This window comes from Vipera berus, assembly GCF_964194415.1.
Source record: "Vipera berus genome assembly, chromosome: 2".
NCBI classification, from domain to species: Eukaryota; Metazoa; Chordata; class Lepidosauria; order Squamata; family Viperidae; genus Vipera; species Vipera berus.
In genome coordinates this window covers 34,683,536-34,701,635 of record NC_138203.1, presented here as the reverse complement: position 1 = coordinate 34,701,635, position 18,100 = coordinate 34,683,536, and positions in this window count along the sequence as shown.

Genomic DNA, 18,100 nt, shown 5'->3' with positions numbered 1-18,100 from the left:
CCATCTCACAGGTTGTTTTGTTGATGGTGGAAAAATTGGAGAATGTAACAGGCAATCAAATATAAGGAATTCATCTTAAGTGTGTATAGCAGTATTTTATTGTCATCTGTGACATTACAAATAGGCAATACATAACCAACCAGTCACAAACAAAGCCCAACCCAATGCTTGCTTGACCGTTCTAGTGTGTCATATGAGTACATAATGTTAGTTTCACAGATCATGGATCAGCTAACGAATGAGTCAGTGTGTCATGTGAACTCAGCCAAAAGATGTTTTTTCTCATCTACAGAATGGTTACTTTGTTCATATGAATGTTTGTGTACATTTAATCAATTAATCAAAGAACAAAAACAACTAACCATTTAAGATATTTTCAGTTTTGCAATAGCCCTTCTGTTAAAGATACAGTCTTTATTTTGAAGCCCAGTAAAGTCACGGAGTGGATTTTAATTGATTTAAATGGAGCAGACTGTTATTGCATATAACTGACATATTTTACCAACCCTGGGGGAACCAGATGCAATCCTGATATAAACAGCTCATGAGAGTCAAAAGGGCTGCGTTTGTTTATTTCTAGACTCTCCACCGCTGTGTTGAGAGGGGATGAAGCCTGACTGAAGGAATGAACAAGACACTAGATTTCCGTTAAAGTAAGAATGACCACATGTTTTTTTGCTGAATGCTCCAAGTCTTCTAAATGCTGATCTAAATTCTTCCACTATACTCTTGCTTGCTATCATAGACTTAGATATTTACCTGAATGCAAAATACATATTTTTGAAAGCTAATGTTTTCAATTTTTCATTAAGTTAGGCTACTTCTGGCTGCACAACCATCAGCTATTTGGTGGTGAGTGGTGCAGTGGAGCCAAAAATTAGACTCTTCAACTCATTTTTTTTTGTTTGGCAACTGCCTCCCCTACTCCCCAGCACCACAAAGTTTTCTTAGCAGCATTTTTCAGAAGTGGTTTGCCAGTTCCTCCTTCCTAGGGAATGACTGGCCCTAAGCTACCCAACGGGCTTTATGGATAAGAGAGGACTAGAATTTAGCCTCTCCTGCATTTTAGCCTGAACCCTTAGCCACTATGCCGATATGGGAGTTTCCTCAAGAGTAGGAGTTCTGTTAACATAATATATCTTGCCTCAGGACAGTATTTGCTGAAGTACTCCATGGTTTACAAACTGATTAACTGTGGCATGAATGGCATGACCATAATGGAGATATAGATATATATAGTTGGTATACACGAGAATGCTTATTGCTGGTTCATCTCCAGATTATATAGGAATATCAAGTAAGGTGCCACAAGGTTCATTGTTTTTCATTACTTTTATTAATGATTTGAATAAAGAAATTAGAGGAAATGTTTATTGAACTGGTAGGCAAATTAGGCAAATTCAGAATTATCTTTTTTTTTTTTTTTTTTTATTGAAAAGTTTTAAAAATACAGTTTTCCTTTAAAAAACCCCCTTCCCCCTCCCTACCTCCCCTCCCTACCTCCCCCCTTCCCCCCCCTCCCCCCCTCCCTCCTCCCCCCCCACCTCCCCCTAACCCCCCTCCCCCCCCCGGACTTCCCAGAGCTAAATACAAGGTATATATATATAAAAAGGCAATCATAAACAACCATATACTAACAACTATAAATTCTAAAATCCATCACTCTCTAACTTATATAGGATCAAACAAAACTTAGCATTATTAAATATATATAGAAGACAAAATAAAAAAAGAAAAAAGAAAACGAAAGAAGACTTATTCAAATGCTAGATAAAACTTCTTGACCCTATACTTATTCTGGATAAACTCAATCCATTTTCTCCATTCCATAACATAATGTTCTTGCGAGTAATCTTTCAAATAGGCCGAAATTATCTTGATAACCTGGAGAAGTAAGAGAATGAAATTAGAAAAGTAAGTGTAAAATTATTCACTTAAGCAAAATTCTGATGGACAGATATAAAAAAGATATGTCTGTCCTACAATTATGGTATTTATGAAAAAATATATCTAGAAATATGAGCCAGAGTGTGAGGAGACTTCAAAAAATCAGTTGTGATATAGGATCCATTAACCAAAAAATATTTTCGAAATCATGGACAGTAATAATTCTATTCTCTGCTGCATTAGTCAGAGCAGAGTGCATTTCTGAGGAGATATGTCTATCACAGAATAAGATTAAATTATTAAATCCACTAAATCTAAATCCTATGAAATCTATCCATCTGCACATGCTGAAGAGCATTCATATAATAAGACACTTTGCATCATCACCCCCATAAATCTGCTCTGAACTACGGTAAGTACTTCCTAGAACAATACATTTCTAAGCATGTTTATTTGGCTGTTGATTCTATTTAAATAAATATTTGGGAATTGTGTATTTTGTGTATCTGAATATATTTAAGATTTATTATTATGACCAGTAGCTATTGCAGAAGATGATTATAAATCTGTATTCCTCTTGATTGCAGAGGCACAAAATAAAGACACACTTGGACTGAATTAACTTCTAATGATTTCATAGGAACTTCTTTCTCACAAATATTCTGTTTTTTTAGAATGAGATTTCCATAAATATTTGCAAGCAGACATTGCAGCTTTACAATGAGAACTCTGTTCCTTTTGAAATTGCATTGTGACACTATATACAAGTCTGTAAGCTGCAGACCTTAAGTTGTGATATCCCGATGTTCATTCTTCATTTTGACAAAATGTCAGTTGCTGTAGATACCCATGGATGCCCTGTCTGCCATGTAAAATAATCTTGTCCAGTCTGGCTTCTTCCAGTTTGCCAGGATTTCATCTCACATAATTCTGCAAATTGAAGTCTAACACATTTGGAGGAGGCCAGATTGGGAAAGGCTGTCATAAAAGGTAATCAGATCTTAAGTTAAAAAAAAAAGTTTTCCGTCACCCAAGCACACTGCTTCCTTATGTTAAATCTTAACTGTTAAAACTTCAACATTGCAAACACAGTTTTTAACAGTAGCTTACCCTACCAATTGCATTGTATTTTATGCCATGATTTTATCCACCACTTCTTTAGAGTTGAATTTATCAGAACAAATATAGACAATCAGTTATGTTTACAGCACAATCCTCAATATATTTGCTAATTTAACTCAATAACTAAACTAGGTGCTGGGTTAGAAATTAGAAGATAGTGCATTTAGGCCTCCCTTAGATATAAAAACCATCTGGGTGACTTTGGGCCAGTCACTCTCTTCAGCCCAACCCCTCACAAGGATGTTGCTGGGAAAATAGGAGACAAGATATTAGGTATGTTCACTGCCTTGAATGGACTATCTATCATGTGTCTGTCAGTCTGTCTGTCTATCATCTATCTATATGTATCTATTGCAATATATAATACTAATAACAAGTTGGATTCTTCATTTCTTATTCCCAACCAATTATGAGTCTTATTCAGTGTGTCTTATTCTCAAATAAGAAAATAAATGATTGCAACTTTAATGTTCATGTTGATTTCAATGTATGGTATGGTAATACCTGTTAAACTCCATGGGCCCTTATATTATGTTTATTCCATCCATAGAATTGCTAATTTCTATTGAAGATTCCTCATACTAAAAGAACTTTTTCTATTGTCACCTATGTTGAGCTACAATTCTATCATCCATCGGAGCACTGAATGGTTTTGCTGGTCAAATATGGGATGGACCAGACCAAATCTAAATGTGGCTAAAAAACAATTTAATGAGATAATGTCAAAACAATTTTGTTGCAATTTTTAGAGGAGGTCTAAGAATTGTACTCAAAGTTCCAGAGGGCTTCATGCAGTCCTGGTGCCTGAAGCTGAACACTGGTATCTTGGACTGTAATTTTACAATGTGTGGCTCTAGTGTTTTAATGGTGTAAGAAGAGCACACAATTGATATCAGCAAGCATCTTACATTCACAATAGCATAATTCAAAGTTCTTCTATTATTAACAGAACTGCAGGAAAAGAAATTAAAATCTCCTTTGAATAAAGTACTACTGGTGACTTCCTGGACACCTCCAAGTAGTTTTCTTGGCAACAGTGCACAAATGGTTGATTTCCTTTGACTTCTGGGATTCTTAAAGATTTTCTAGTCGGCTCTACAACCTTGGAAAGAGCTGGAAGCTCTGCAGTGCACGATTGCAAAGATGTTTCCCAGAAGTCTTCAAGGCTCTATTCATTCTGTTCTTCTATATTTTAATATGTCCCCAGATCAGTGTGTGAGTAATATTTTACTTTTACGATTTGCCATAATGAAAAGTTCAGTGCTGCAAGCCTCCTTCAATTCCCTTCCTTGTCTTTAAGCTTATTCTGATATCCAGCTCTTCAGTAAAAAAATTTTCTCCCAGACATCAGATGAGTCATACCAAATGATCCTTGCTGTATTTTGCATAACATTATTTAGTCCTGCTGCTCATTGCTTCCCTTTTCAATGGCACCTAATCAGCACTCCTTTTATAATCCCAATATTAAAGAGTTTCAAAGTCTATGCAGTATTTCAGAACTTTTCAGTAATATTTCACAGAACTATTGATACACAAATGTGAAAAAATGTAAGGCACATTTAAGACAGAAGAGCTATAGTGACATGTTTTCTTTCTTTCTTTCTTTCTTTCTTTCTTTCTTTCTTTCTTTCTTTCTTTCTTTCTTTCTTTCTTTCTTTTTTTCTAACATCTTGCTTTCATATTATACAATTCAAGGCAAGCTACATGATGCTCCCTCCTACTTCTCCCGCAACAACAACCTATGAGCTGAGTTGAGTGAGACAGAATGACCGGGCCAGGTCATTTGTGAATTTAGGCAGTCTAAAGGCATTTTATATGTACTTTATTTAAGTATAGCACTGAGCAATACCGTAGGTAGGCAGCTATGGTGTGCCAAAAAAAGGAACTTACTGAAATGGCTGAAACAAGGTTGAGAGCATCTCCTTGGGAAAACCTTATGCTGAATAAGTATACAATCTTGGTAGAAAATTGCTACATTCTGGTCTTGTTCTAGAAAATTCTAAAAGAAGGGAGAGGATGAGAATGGGGTTAGATAAGAGAGGGCAAGAGTGGAATAATTTAGGAACCATTTAAAGGAGTAGATAGGATGTTGTGTGTTGGTGCGTGTATAAAACAGAGAGAGAAAGGTATTTGCAATGTTTGCAAGTCCCATAGGCGTGGGCTGTCCATGCCTCTTTGTAGTTGAGCAGGCTGGAATCCCCACAGGAAGAAAAACTGTGCCTGCACATATCATAACTCTATTAAAAACCAAAAATGTTACAGGCAGTTTCCATTTCTTAAAAAACAAAACAAAAACTATAAAGCCGTTTAATTCTTAATTGCCTGTGGCAGAACATTTCATTCACTTCTAAATAAAAATTTCATTTTGTTTTGTTTTTAAATTGCAGTTGCCCATGATTTTCCATTGCTAATTTAGGGAAGAAATAAATGGAACAATCTCTAATTTGATCTGAATCTATCAGGTTATTTTGTGAAATGCCATCTAGAAAGAGACATCAAAGGATGTGATCAGTACACATCCTTTCATTTTATATCCATCCATCCATCCATCCATCCATCCATCCATCCATCCATCCATGTTCAACAGATGGCCATGCTATCTGAAACTGATCCCAGACTAAATCATCTGGGGCCACAAAACTACAACAGATACTATGTGTCTGTCTGTGTATATACGTGTATACACATGTGTGTGTGTCTCTGTGTGTATATGTATATAGAGTCTTTAAGCATAATTAAACAATTGTAATTAAACAAACATGTTTAAAAAAGCATTTACAATATTTAGAACATATAGCTGTAAAACAAATCCAGAACCTCTACTTCATAATAAAATCATAATCAAGCCTATCTAATATACTTTTTAAGCATCTGTTCTTATAAAGTTCTTATAAATTATAAATCTATAACTTAGAGAATAAATCTATTATAGATTTATTAATAAAAACTATATTATTCATTATATTATACATTTGTTATGTTATAACAAATAATTTATTGAATCTTCTAGGTACGAGAGGAGGGGGGAAATTAAAATGTGGTAATAGCAAAATTATTACTAGCATATTACAAAACAGTTTTTAACACATATAGAATGGCAGTTGATGAGAACACAGAAAAATAATTTCTTCTTACCAAGAATACATTACCTCAGGAAAGCAGCATCTTTGTTATTTCATAGTTAGGTATAGATTATCCATGTATTGTGAATCTAAGTCCTTTCAGCTGTTTCACTTTTCCCAAGAAGCCCCCTTGAATCTTATTCCCTCTTGGTTATTTTCAGTTATGCATCAAAGTCAGACAAATTCCAGACCAAATATGGCAGATTTAACACATTCAGGATATGTCCAAACTGAAGCAGAGTTTTCTCTGAGTGTAAAATGGAAGATCTGTAGGCATGTCCTGGACAGAAGGCTGGCATACAAATCTGTCTGAGTGACAGAAAAGAAGATGGAATCACAGATTTCATAAATGGAACTATAAAATAATGTTCATATTTTAAGAAACATCTGGGAAGCTGCTTCTTTGGCTTGAAAAGCCAGCCACCCAGTGTTCCTCTCATAATGTTGGCAAGCTGTTAAAACAAGGAAGTGCAAAGCTTTAAGCTCAAATGTATTTCCTTAATGTTGAAACTTAATTTAGATTGTGTCCGTTTTTAAATAGCACATTTATGAACATGGCAGCTGGTTTAAGAAAGAATTGGCTTGTTTAGTGACTGTTATGACTTCAGTCCATGCTCTTTTCACTAAAGAAAATGTAATTCTTTAACTGGATTGCTAAATTATGTTCTTTAGTTAAATGCTTGTTTTTTTTAAAAAAAATTCTGGAAACCATTTGCAGCCTTTAACAACATTCATATTTCTTCAGTCTTTACTTCCCTGCATTTCTCTGTGACTAATTAAAAGAGTCAATTGTTGTAAATAGGGTTATTGGATTATGCTGCAAGTATTTATTGTTCTGTGGTTTCTCTGACACAGTTATGCAAGAGTCTACACACTTCAGAAGAGCTTGTAAAAGGAAAAAGAATACCAACCATGTATTACAAATTGACTAAAAGTATAGATAACCAGTACTTAATGTTTCATGTCCTATCAACATAATAAAAGTATAAAAATTGTCAGATGTTTTCTCAGGGTGAAAAAAATCCCTCATAAAATACAGAAATTGTTATAAGAAATTATTGTTCCCACCAATGAACAACAAAACTCCTTTCCTATGTTGTTTCTCAAGCTTACTGATTAAACATGATTTGGGAGTGGCACTTACTCAAGATCACTTAACCTAGCTGTCTCATACAGTTCTTTAAGCACAAGTACATAGTAGCTGTGTTCACATAATTCATTAGACTAGACTGAAATGAGGTAGTTTGTAGTTCAGACCTACAGTGGACTGGAAAATCTAGTCATTGGCATAGCATGTTGAGTGAACTAGATCATTATGTTACCTGATCATATTAAGTTATTAGTTATGGCATAACACTTGTCATAAATGCATCAATCAGGTTTTGTTCCTGCAAGTTTAGGGTTAAATATTATGTGATTCAAATCTCAGAATAAGAAAAAACTAGCTATTTTAAACTATGGGTAGAATAGAATCTTAATGCCCTTTACTGATTCTTATTGGAGAACAATAATAGTAGGGACATTTTTCCACAACCTCCATTTTATTTGGTAATAAGCCACTGTTGAGTCTGTGTGGGTTTGATTACACTTACTTACTTACTTACTTACTTACTTACTTACTAGGAATGTGATGTAAGTCAAGAGGTAGATTTTGCCAGCTTAATGTCATCCTTTCCCAGTCTTAGTCTATTAGTCTATTTTTACTGAAATGAAGACTATTCTGTGCAATGCCTCTTTCTGTTTGATTAACAAAAATGTTAATCTATTGATTGCTGTTCAACAGGACCTTCCTTGAGTCTTCTTAAAATTTATATCCAGTCCTGATTTCTGATTTGGCCATCCTTGGTATTCCTCAGGAGCTTTAGATAATGCATACATTGAGACCCAAATTTTAATCCAGAAGCCAGACCAGAGGTTCCCAAATTAGAGGCTGACTAAAATTGGGCATAAAGAGCAGGGTGTCTGTCGCTGGGTGTACACATTGGCTTATCACATCAATTTCCAGTGCCATGAATTTCCTGAGTTTTGCCCTGCAAATTGAAAAGCTTTGGGATCTTGTTCAGTATAGTTCCATGGCAGGTCCTTGATGTATTCTCATGGCAAGCCCCAGTATCACATAAAGCTGCAGAAAGTGGGACACCTTCAAATACTGATTGCCAGGTACCCTTTTAATTTAACATACAGCTGACAAAGCAAACTTTGCATGAGTCCACATAAGAATGGCAAAGTGCAAAGACTGTTGAGCACAGGTTGTGAAACTCATCCAAAATGTTTCCTTAAAGGTAATGTTTGGATTTTTTTAAAAAAACAACACATAAAAGAGATCTTTGTATTAGTAGCCTTAGTGTAATTCAGCTCAACATCTTGGGATGAGAGATATGACCAAACCGATCATCCCTGTTCTGTTCTCTAATACTGAGTGTAGATTAGTCTAGATCTTACTCCAAACTTAACATTATTCTCCAGATAATTCTAAATGAAGTAATTGTTGTGCAGTCACCCTGCCTCATTCATAGACTTTTATAGGTGAATTCTGATAAGCAATCTTCCACTGGAGCCAACTTGAACTGATCTTGAAAAACTAAAAAAGCCAGGCTGCATAGTACTTGAATGGGAGATCACCACAAAATACTTGCATTATAGATTAGACAGGAGATGTAAAAAAAAGCAGCTAGAAGAAAGCATAGTTCCTCTGTATTGTTACCAAAAAAGCTTCATAGATAAGTCAATGAAACCTGGAAAAATCAAGGTTTATTTAGAAAAGATTTTACCCATGCCTAAATGTTAAACCCTAAACTATACAAGTAAACAGAAAGAGAGCCCTAAATTGTTTTTCCATCTTATGATTCAGATTTGTTTAAAACTACTACAATAAACTGTACCAGTAGATGGCACTCCAGAATATTGGAGTTTGTCCAGAAAATAATAAAATCAGTAGCGCATTACCAGTACTGTTCTCCATGTAGTTTTCAACAGAAGAAATGAGATAACATTTCTCTGGATAATAGGTGCCCTCTTCCAAGCAATGGCCAGATAACCAAACAAAAAGTATCAAATGCATTTGTTATGCTATAGACTAAGAGTAGAGTTACAGCAAATGGGTTTTTTGTACATCTTAGTCACATTAAATGGGAGTAACAAGAGACTCCGTAGGGCAGTAATGGCGAACCTTTTAGAGACTGAGTGCCCCAAACTGCCCCCGCCTGTCCCCGCCCGCTCTGCCCCTGCCCCGCCCCCCCGCTCCACACACACACCGCCACCAGGGCCACCCACTGCCTTCATGGCCTGCTGCAGTAGATCACCCAGGCAGCCCAGCAGCGCCATGGCAGCCACGTCCTCTGCCCGCGCCGTGTAGCATCATCTGTATGCGATGGGGCACGAGGGTGGAGTCTTTTCCCCACCGCCTGGCTGCCATGTCCTTGGCTGTGCTCTGCGCGGGCCGCATCCGGGGGCAACTCTCCGGGGGGCTGCTGATGAGGAGGGGGCCACAGGGGGAGGCGGAGCTGGGGCAATGGTGTGTGTGTCCACAGAAAGGGCTCTAAGTGCCGCCTCTGGAACGTGTGCCATAGGTTTGCCACCACTGCTGTAAGGTATGGTTAAAAAAAAAGATGGTGGTTGCAATACAATAAAGCTTTGCCCATTGTTAATCCTTGATCACAGCGACCATCTTAATTTGTTATTTTGATAATTTTATTTAAAATTACAATTGCCCACCATGTTGATTTTATTAACCACACTCTGCAGACACCCCAGACCAATAGAAGTAGTGGATTGGGAGCATTATGTCATCACACACACACACACACACACAGACAGAGAGAGAGAGAGAGACAGACAGACAGACAGACAGACAGACAGACAGACACACAGACAGACACACAGACAGAGAGACAGGGAGGGAGAATGTTGGATATAGTTCAGCTGGCTTTCTGTGTAAGACCCCAAAATTAGAGTTGGTAAATGTAGGAGAAGTGAAATATTTGGCACATGTAAAATATAGAATATATTAAACTATTTTTCTGATGTAAATCAACATCATGCATATTATTATCTTATAATAAAAGCTGTTTTTATGACTTTACCTTAGAATTAGCAAATTATATTCTGACTTGGAGAAAATTAAGGATAGATCTGTTGGGTGCATTTGATCAGAGTTGTAGCAGTCTCATCTAGTAATTAGGGAACTCATAAACTAAAAGTCTGGAGGCTACTAATTGACCCATCCTTGGCATCAATGTATTACTGATAAAGTTCCACTAAACTTTATCCAGATTTTTGTGAATTAATACCTTCCTCCATCACATGTGTGGTGGAGGAGGGGATTAATTTTCCAGGTTTCTGGAAGGAATGAAATAAAAATGTGACATTTATTTAAAGCATCAAGAACCATGATGGTGCAATGGTTAGAATGTAGTATTGCAGACTAACTCTGCTCACATTGCCAGGAGTTTGATTCCTGCGATCCTGACTAGCTCAAGGTTGACTCAGCCTTCCATCCTTCTGAGGTCGGTAAAATGAGGACTCAGTTTGTTGGGGGCAATTTGGTGACACTGTAAACTGTTTAGAGAGGGCTGTAAAGCACTGTGAGGCAGTATATAAGTCTAAGTGCTATTGCTGTTGCTATTGCCCAGTCAGATAGATAGATATATGCCAACATTTCCATAATGTAAACATAAAATTTTGCTTTGGAGACTCTATTCCAGCAATGTGCCTGATCACCATATACATATCGTGGGAAGATAGGAAATGCTTTTCTATTGACTCAGAACACTAACCTATTCAGTTCAAAACAGCTGATATTGATTGGCAAGAAATCTTTGGGATTTCTTGTAAAGGCCAAGGAGTGGGATTTGAACTTCCTGCCTGCAGGCATGATCAAATGCTAACTTATTCCGTCTCCTTTCTAGATCGTTGAATATATTATGCATCGCGTTCAGTTCTAAAGAATGAATTTGTTATTTTCTTTTATAGAAACTTTCTCTAGTGGAAATGGGAATTTGGGTTCCCCAAATTTGCGGTTGCTTCAGTGATATTGGTCTAATGCAGAAAATCAGCTGAAGGAGAGAGAAAACAACCAAGAAACCAGCATAGCTTTTCCAGTCAGTTTATACTAGACTAAAATTCCCATCATCCTCAGTGGAAATTATGAGACCTTTAATCCAGACACATCTGGAAGATACTTAGTTGGGAAAGGTTGTTCTAATCACAACAGCCATTTTGGGGCTCTCTGCCTGAGGACTGCATACTTTACATTTTCCTTCTACAAATAACCGTCCAAGTCCTCCTTTTCAAAGAACCTTTATTAAACCCCCAACTATTTGCTGTCGAGACTTTTAGGATGAAATCATCATGTTAAACAAATAAACGCCTCTCGGTACAGATCTCTGCTTTGGGAGCAAAGTAAGAAAATAATTTCTGTCTGCTGTCCACAAAAGCGGCTGGAAAGGCCGAAAGAAAAATATTATTTTTACTTCATTGTGTGAAATATCATTTTGGAGGATCTGACTCGTTGAGTGTTTGAAGAGTTTTTGCTGGCAGGTTCCGAGGGTCTCCCGAGCTCACCTCATGGGACTGTTTTCTTCATTAATAAACTTAGTATGATGTGTGTTAAAAGGAACATTCTATTTACTTAGTAAATAAGGGATGTCAAACAAAAAGCGGAAAACTTACAGGCACTGGGCATTATGTGGGAGTGGGACATGGGGGTAGCGGAAGGGAGGGAGGGAGTCCTAGAAAATTTGGGAATGATCTGGCCAACTTGAGCCAAAGCTGGGCTTTGTTGAGAAAATAAATTCAGCCAGAATATCCAAGTGAGGCTATTTCTTTACTGATACTGGTGGGAAAATTGTACACTGTGTCTCAAACCAGCAGGGGATGGCCTTGGGAAGGAAAGTTTTGGAATACTCATCATTGGCCTCTACACTGTGAATCTATCCTTTAAAAGCTTTCCAAGGACCAGCATTTACAAGCTCTTACTGAGATGAATCAATGGCAAAGATACAAAGGTTCAACTGGTATCCTCAGAAAAAAGCAGATAGGCCTTGAAATACCATGAAACGCAGTAGCGACAGTCACTAGGGAGTTGCCAAGTGCTTCCTTCCCTGCCTTGACTGCTCTTATTTGATGGTTGTGTTAGGTGATTTGACTCACAGGAGAGAAAATAGCCCCATAAATGGCATAATCTCTGGGAAAAAGAGCTGTTAGTCAATTTCCCTTGACCTTTTAACTCTTCAAAAGTTGATGCTTGAGCTGGCTCCCTCCTAAGCAATTAAAAAAGATGGGGAAAACAACTCCAGTTTGGACCTGAAAGAAGAGCTATTTGTAAAGGAAAATTGATTCCTTCTAAGTATTGGAAAGGAGCATGAAAAAACAAATCAAACAAATCATTAAGCAATGTTAAGCAATTCATCTTCCTGGGCTGGAAAAGTCAGGAATGGGAAAGCTTGTCTAAGAATTAGATAAATAGCCCGTTTACTAAGTCTTGTATTTCATCCATACAGAGATATGTTTATTGTGCATGGAAAGACACACTTCAGAGCAGTTCATGGCAGGGTCCTCTGTACCACAGCCACCATTTCCCATTTGTAAAATTGAGCCCTTTCCACCAGGGAATTTTTGGCATGATTCATTTTGAATCCTCAGTATTTAGGCAAGTTTGCTGATGTTTTCTTAAATTACATCCTCTTGCGGGTCCATAAAAACTCCTGAAGTTATTACAAATAAACAAATGGAGTTTCTCTTTGTGATGTAAACCAGGTTTGAATGAAGTCATTGAGTGGAAGTTTGATTTGGATTGCTTCTGAAAAGCTCCTTAGACCCAAGGCGGCAATCTGCTTTCCTTCCCAGAGCTAGAAAAATTAGCAAGCAGCTGTTCTAATTCAACCAAGTGGAGAAACCCCCCATTGCTTCATGTCTTGTTTTGATTTCCAGAAGGAAACTAAATATCAAAAAGTCCTTTCCCAATCCTCTTTTATCTTTGCAGTTACAAGTTTTATTCTGAGCCTTACTGGAAAGAGATTGTGTATGTATGTGTGTGTGTTTGTATGCAGGGAGAAGGAAATACTGTGCAGTTAAAAGCCTTGTGTAACTCCAGATTTCTGGGTGTGCTAATAAATATCAACAGAAATAGATATAGAGAGCTCTATCTTATAATGCTTTCCTTCCCAACTTAGTAACTGCAAAGATTACTAAGAGTAATCTTACTAAGAGTATCAAAATATAGAACAATACAACAAGTAAGACAAAAAGAGAAATTTAAATGAAAAGACTTTAATACAATTTAACAAATTATAACACTAAAGGTTTGGGGTTAAAACTAAATAATTCTGTCTGTCTGTCTGTCTGTCTATCTATCTATCTATCTATCTATCTATCTATCTATCTATCTATCTATCTATCTATCTATCTCTGTCTGAGACAGTCACAAAACATACCACATATTGCTGAATTATAATAAAAAACATAAAAAAGAAAATTTGCCTAGATATACCATTTAATTATTATAAAATATAAAATCTACATCAAGGAGAGCATATTGCTTCTTCTTTTGATTAGGAGATCTGAGGCTGGTTTAGAAATATGAAAAATAAGTAAGTAAATGAATAAATAAATAAATATAAAATACTGCCTATTGTGTGCTTGTATTGTATTGCATAACCTATTGTTACACATTTGCAAGATCCAATCTAGAATATTCTTATTGTTTCAATTTTTCAATACATGTAATTCTACACTTCACCCCATCCTATGTACAACAGAATTCCTGGCAGACAGTCAGATTTGAAAGTGTATAATGTAACATCATATTAACATCTTTAACTTTCCCCATAATTCTAGTTATATATATTAAAACACTATACCAGAAGGGCATCAAAGGTTCACATGATCATGTCATTTAGATCAATAAACCCTCAAATGTGTTGCATCTCCAACAGAAAAAATCTGACGTCCATCCTTTCATGTCTATATTTTGGGAAATCCAATGTGTTAAATATTTTTTTTGATGAATCAACTTTAATCTCAAGTCCATCAATATCATTTTAATATTTTAAGGACATCTAAGGACATTTTTAGATCATGTTTGATATATTCTGATAATATCTATTTTGAAAGTGTTCTTGAACTTTTCATAGTATGTTGTAGGCTAGACTTCTATTCTACCAAATAAGAAAACATATCAGGTGTCTTTGAAACAGCCAGAACATATGGCCCAAATTGAGCCATTAAACATGCTTAAAGTAGAAAATACTGTCACTATTGTGAAATAAGAAGGCTAAATTCAATTTGAAATGGAGAAAAATCCTTAAAAGAATCATGATGTAGTAATTGATTTAAAATCACAATCTCAATGTCTTCTCATATTTTTCAATAAAACAATTTATAATCTGTTTTTAAAATACGTTTTTTGCAAAGAGATAAATATTTGTAGCTCTTATTATCAAAGCCCAGTCTATGTCTCAGTATGGCCCATCAGAGCTTGCACTCCTGGAAACAAGATACCATTTCTACAGTATGTTAATCCAAGAACTTACCATGTCCATAAAAATAAACCATAACTTTCCAACAAAACCCATAAGCCCATAAATTTTCATTCCACATACTTATGGAATATAAGCCCAGTGATAATGGATTGAAGCATCCATCCTTATATAATAATTTCACTTGAGCCAATGAAAGACTTGTGGGACTATTATCCCAAATAAATTTCTTAAACAAGCTATCAGTCTGAAGAAAGTGTTTGATATTACGGTAGCGGATGCCTTTAGGAACACAAATCAGATGAGGGACAACATTTCAACACATTAGCTTTTCTCCATAAAAATAATGGATTTTATATACCTATTAATATCTAATTCCGTCTTTTCTCCAAAATATTTATTTCCTTGGTGGAGCAGTGGGCTAATGCCTCCTTAAGTAACACCAGCTGCCTGCAATTAGTGCAGGTTCGAGTCCCACCAGGCTCAAGGTTGACTCAGCCTTCCATCCTTCCGAGGTAGGTAAAATGAGGACCCAGATTGTTGGGGGCAATTAAGCTGACTTTGTAATAATGCCGCTTGGGGTGTGTGTGAAAGCCCTAATAAGCAGGCATATACATAGAATGAAGGCTACTGCTAAGCTTGTAAGCCGCCCTGAGTCTTCGGAGAAGGGCGGGATATAAATGGAATTAAAATAAAAATAAAAATATAAAGTCCCCAATATTTAATATACTCTGTAGAAATAATAAAACCCAATTCTTTCTATATCTATGTTCAAGCCTAAAGATTAATCAAAGAGAAAAGCAACCTAGAACTAAGGAGAAATTTCCTGACAGAACAATTAAATCAGTGGAACAACCTGCTCCAACACTGGAAGTTTTTAAGAAGAAACTGGACAACCATTTGTCTGAAATGGTATATAGGCTTTCCTGCCTGAGCAGGGAGGGACTAGAAGACCATCATCATCATCATCATCATCATCATCATCATCATCATCATCATTATTATTATTATTATTATTATTATTTCCTCAATTTATCTTAGAGTACTTTCGAAAATACTGTACAACCTGTAAAAAATTAGGGGAATAGAATACTTATTCAAAGTAGCAAAAATATCACCAGCATATAGTAATCACTTGTACTCATACCCCACTGAAGTAATACTTAGGGAGTCTGAATATTGCCTTATCATAATAGCTAAAAGTTCGAGCAAGGGTGAAAGTTGTACAGCTCTACTGTGTATCACACTGTAACTCAAAATGAGTGAAATCATTGGTTTGTTATGACTTTAGTGCAAAGTTGCAACTAATAAATCTCAGTCGATATAAAATCCACTGGGAAACTATATCTAAACATCAGTTGCTTTACAAATGTAATGTCTTTAAAGATTTTTCTGCATCTAAAGATACTTGTATAATATAATCTTATAAATGACATTTACTGTAAATAGTGTACAATGATCATATTTTCTTGGAAAAAAATAAAGGACAAATCTGAAAAGGGGGCTCTTATTCAATGTCTGTATGAGGTCTCTGGGTAGGTTCATCCATTGCCATGGTTTGAGGTATTCTCCATATTCTTGTTTAATGACCAACATAACTTACAACTGTAATTCTGGGCTGAATTTCAGTCATACGTTAAGGACTACCTGTATGGTATCTTTGGTGCTGGGTGAGGTTGCATTTCCCCAAACAGATCTGGTGTGCAACTTGGGAGTTCTTCTGGACTCACAACTCCTGCTCAAAGAGAAAGTGGGTAGGAGGACCTTGTACAGCTTTGTATTGTCTGACAGTTGCACCCAGGATGGCCATGGAATTGTAGTTACGTAGTGATGGCCTCAACACATGAACTAGATTTACTCTGTGAGAGGTAAGACATGATCTGAAGATAGAGGTCACTTCTTGTCAAGCTGAAGATCACAGACATCCCGAACCTTGCTGGAGATTTATAGGGAGGAGAAGTGGCAAGATTTACTTTTGAATTGTTTCAATACAAGATGGGTGGCAAATAAATTTAATAAATGAATAAATAAATAAAATAAAATCCGTGAATTAACAGTATTGATACATTATTATGTTTGTCTTTAAACTGCACACACTGGAAAAATATGTTTAAAACTGTTTATGAAATATCTATAAACAACATAAATAAGTAAATAAATTTACTTATGAGCAGCCAATTGAGTTGAAGACATTTCAGCACTTAATTTTGATCAGAAATACAATCTTCTGGAGTTTAAATGCTCACGGTTACATAGTATTTTTTTATTCCTCCTGATAAATACTTCATTAAGCAAACAAATGATCTGAAATTTTATATCATTCCATTGTTAAATGAAATGGGAAGATATTATTGTAAATTCCAGATCACTGATGATGTTGCTTTCCTTCCCTTTTTCATTTTAGCAATCTCTGGTTATGCAAGCAACATGTCAGTAAGCATAGATTTCAGCCATTATAAATGGGATCCACTGACCCCGAATGTTTATACCACCAAGGTTTACAGTATTGATGTGTTAACATAGTGACCCTTGCTCTTCACCAACAACCAAGTTGTGTCTTCATAAAGACTGAGTTCACACAGTTTTCAGGGTCATGACTGAAGCTGATCTGCATCTAGAGAAGACACATCTCAGCTGCAGAAACTTAGAATATGTAAACTTGTTTCAGAATTATTGTATTGCAATGTGTTATTATATTGTGGTCTTAACTAGCTAAGCCTCCCTCCTCTATGATATATTGAACCTCAGTTCACAGAGTCTTCATAGGTGCTTTGGATTCCAGGAGATGAACATATCTAAAGGTATCTGGTCAGCTTTTCATCTTCTTACATGTGTATCAATGCCACAGACATTAGCCAAAAAATGACCACTCCCATTCTACACAGTATTTTAAATATATAAACTGGGAGGAGTAATGAGAAAGAACACTATTTAAAATTTAGGAAAATAAAACTTTCCTACTAGGGAAGCACTGCCTTAGGAAATAATGTCTAGACAACAGCAACTAAATATTTATTATAGAACAAAATAACTCTATGGAAAGTTCCATTTGTACTATTATGGTTGGTTGCCCAGTTAGCCAGATGCTTAGACTGGATTTAGCATTTTTATCCATCTATCGAGCCCTTCCCAGGGATGTAGTGTAAGGCAGATACTGTTGTTTGATGGTATTGTTGTAGGATACTTTTAATCTGTTATAAACAAAATTGCCTTTTGCAATTGACCAGTGGTGATATTTTTCAGTGGTGTTCAAGTGATGCTCCAGATGTTTTGGGATTGCACCCAAGGCATCTATTACCATTTGTACCAATAGTCTTCTATTTCTTTTTGCAGATCTTTGTATTTTGTGATTTTCTAGTTCTTTCTCTTCTATTGCACTGTTTCTAAGTATTATTAATATATATACACAATAGTATGAAACCACAGCTGCCATTTTTTTTTAGCTGGCATGGCTTTCAATGCATTGAGTTCTTCCCCAGAACCCAGAATGTC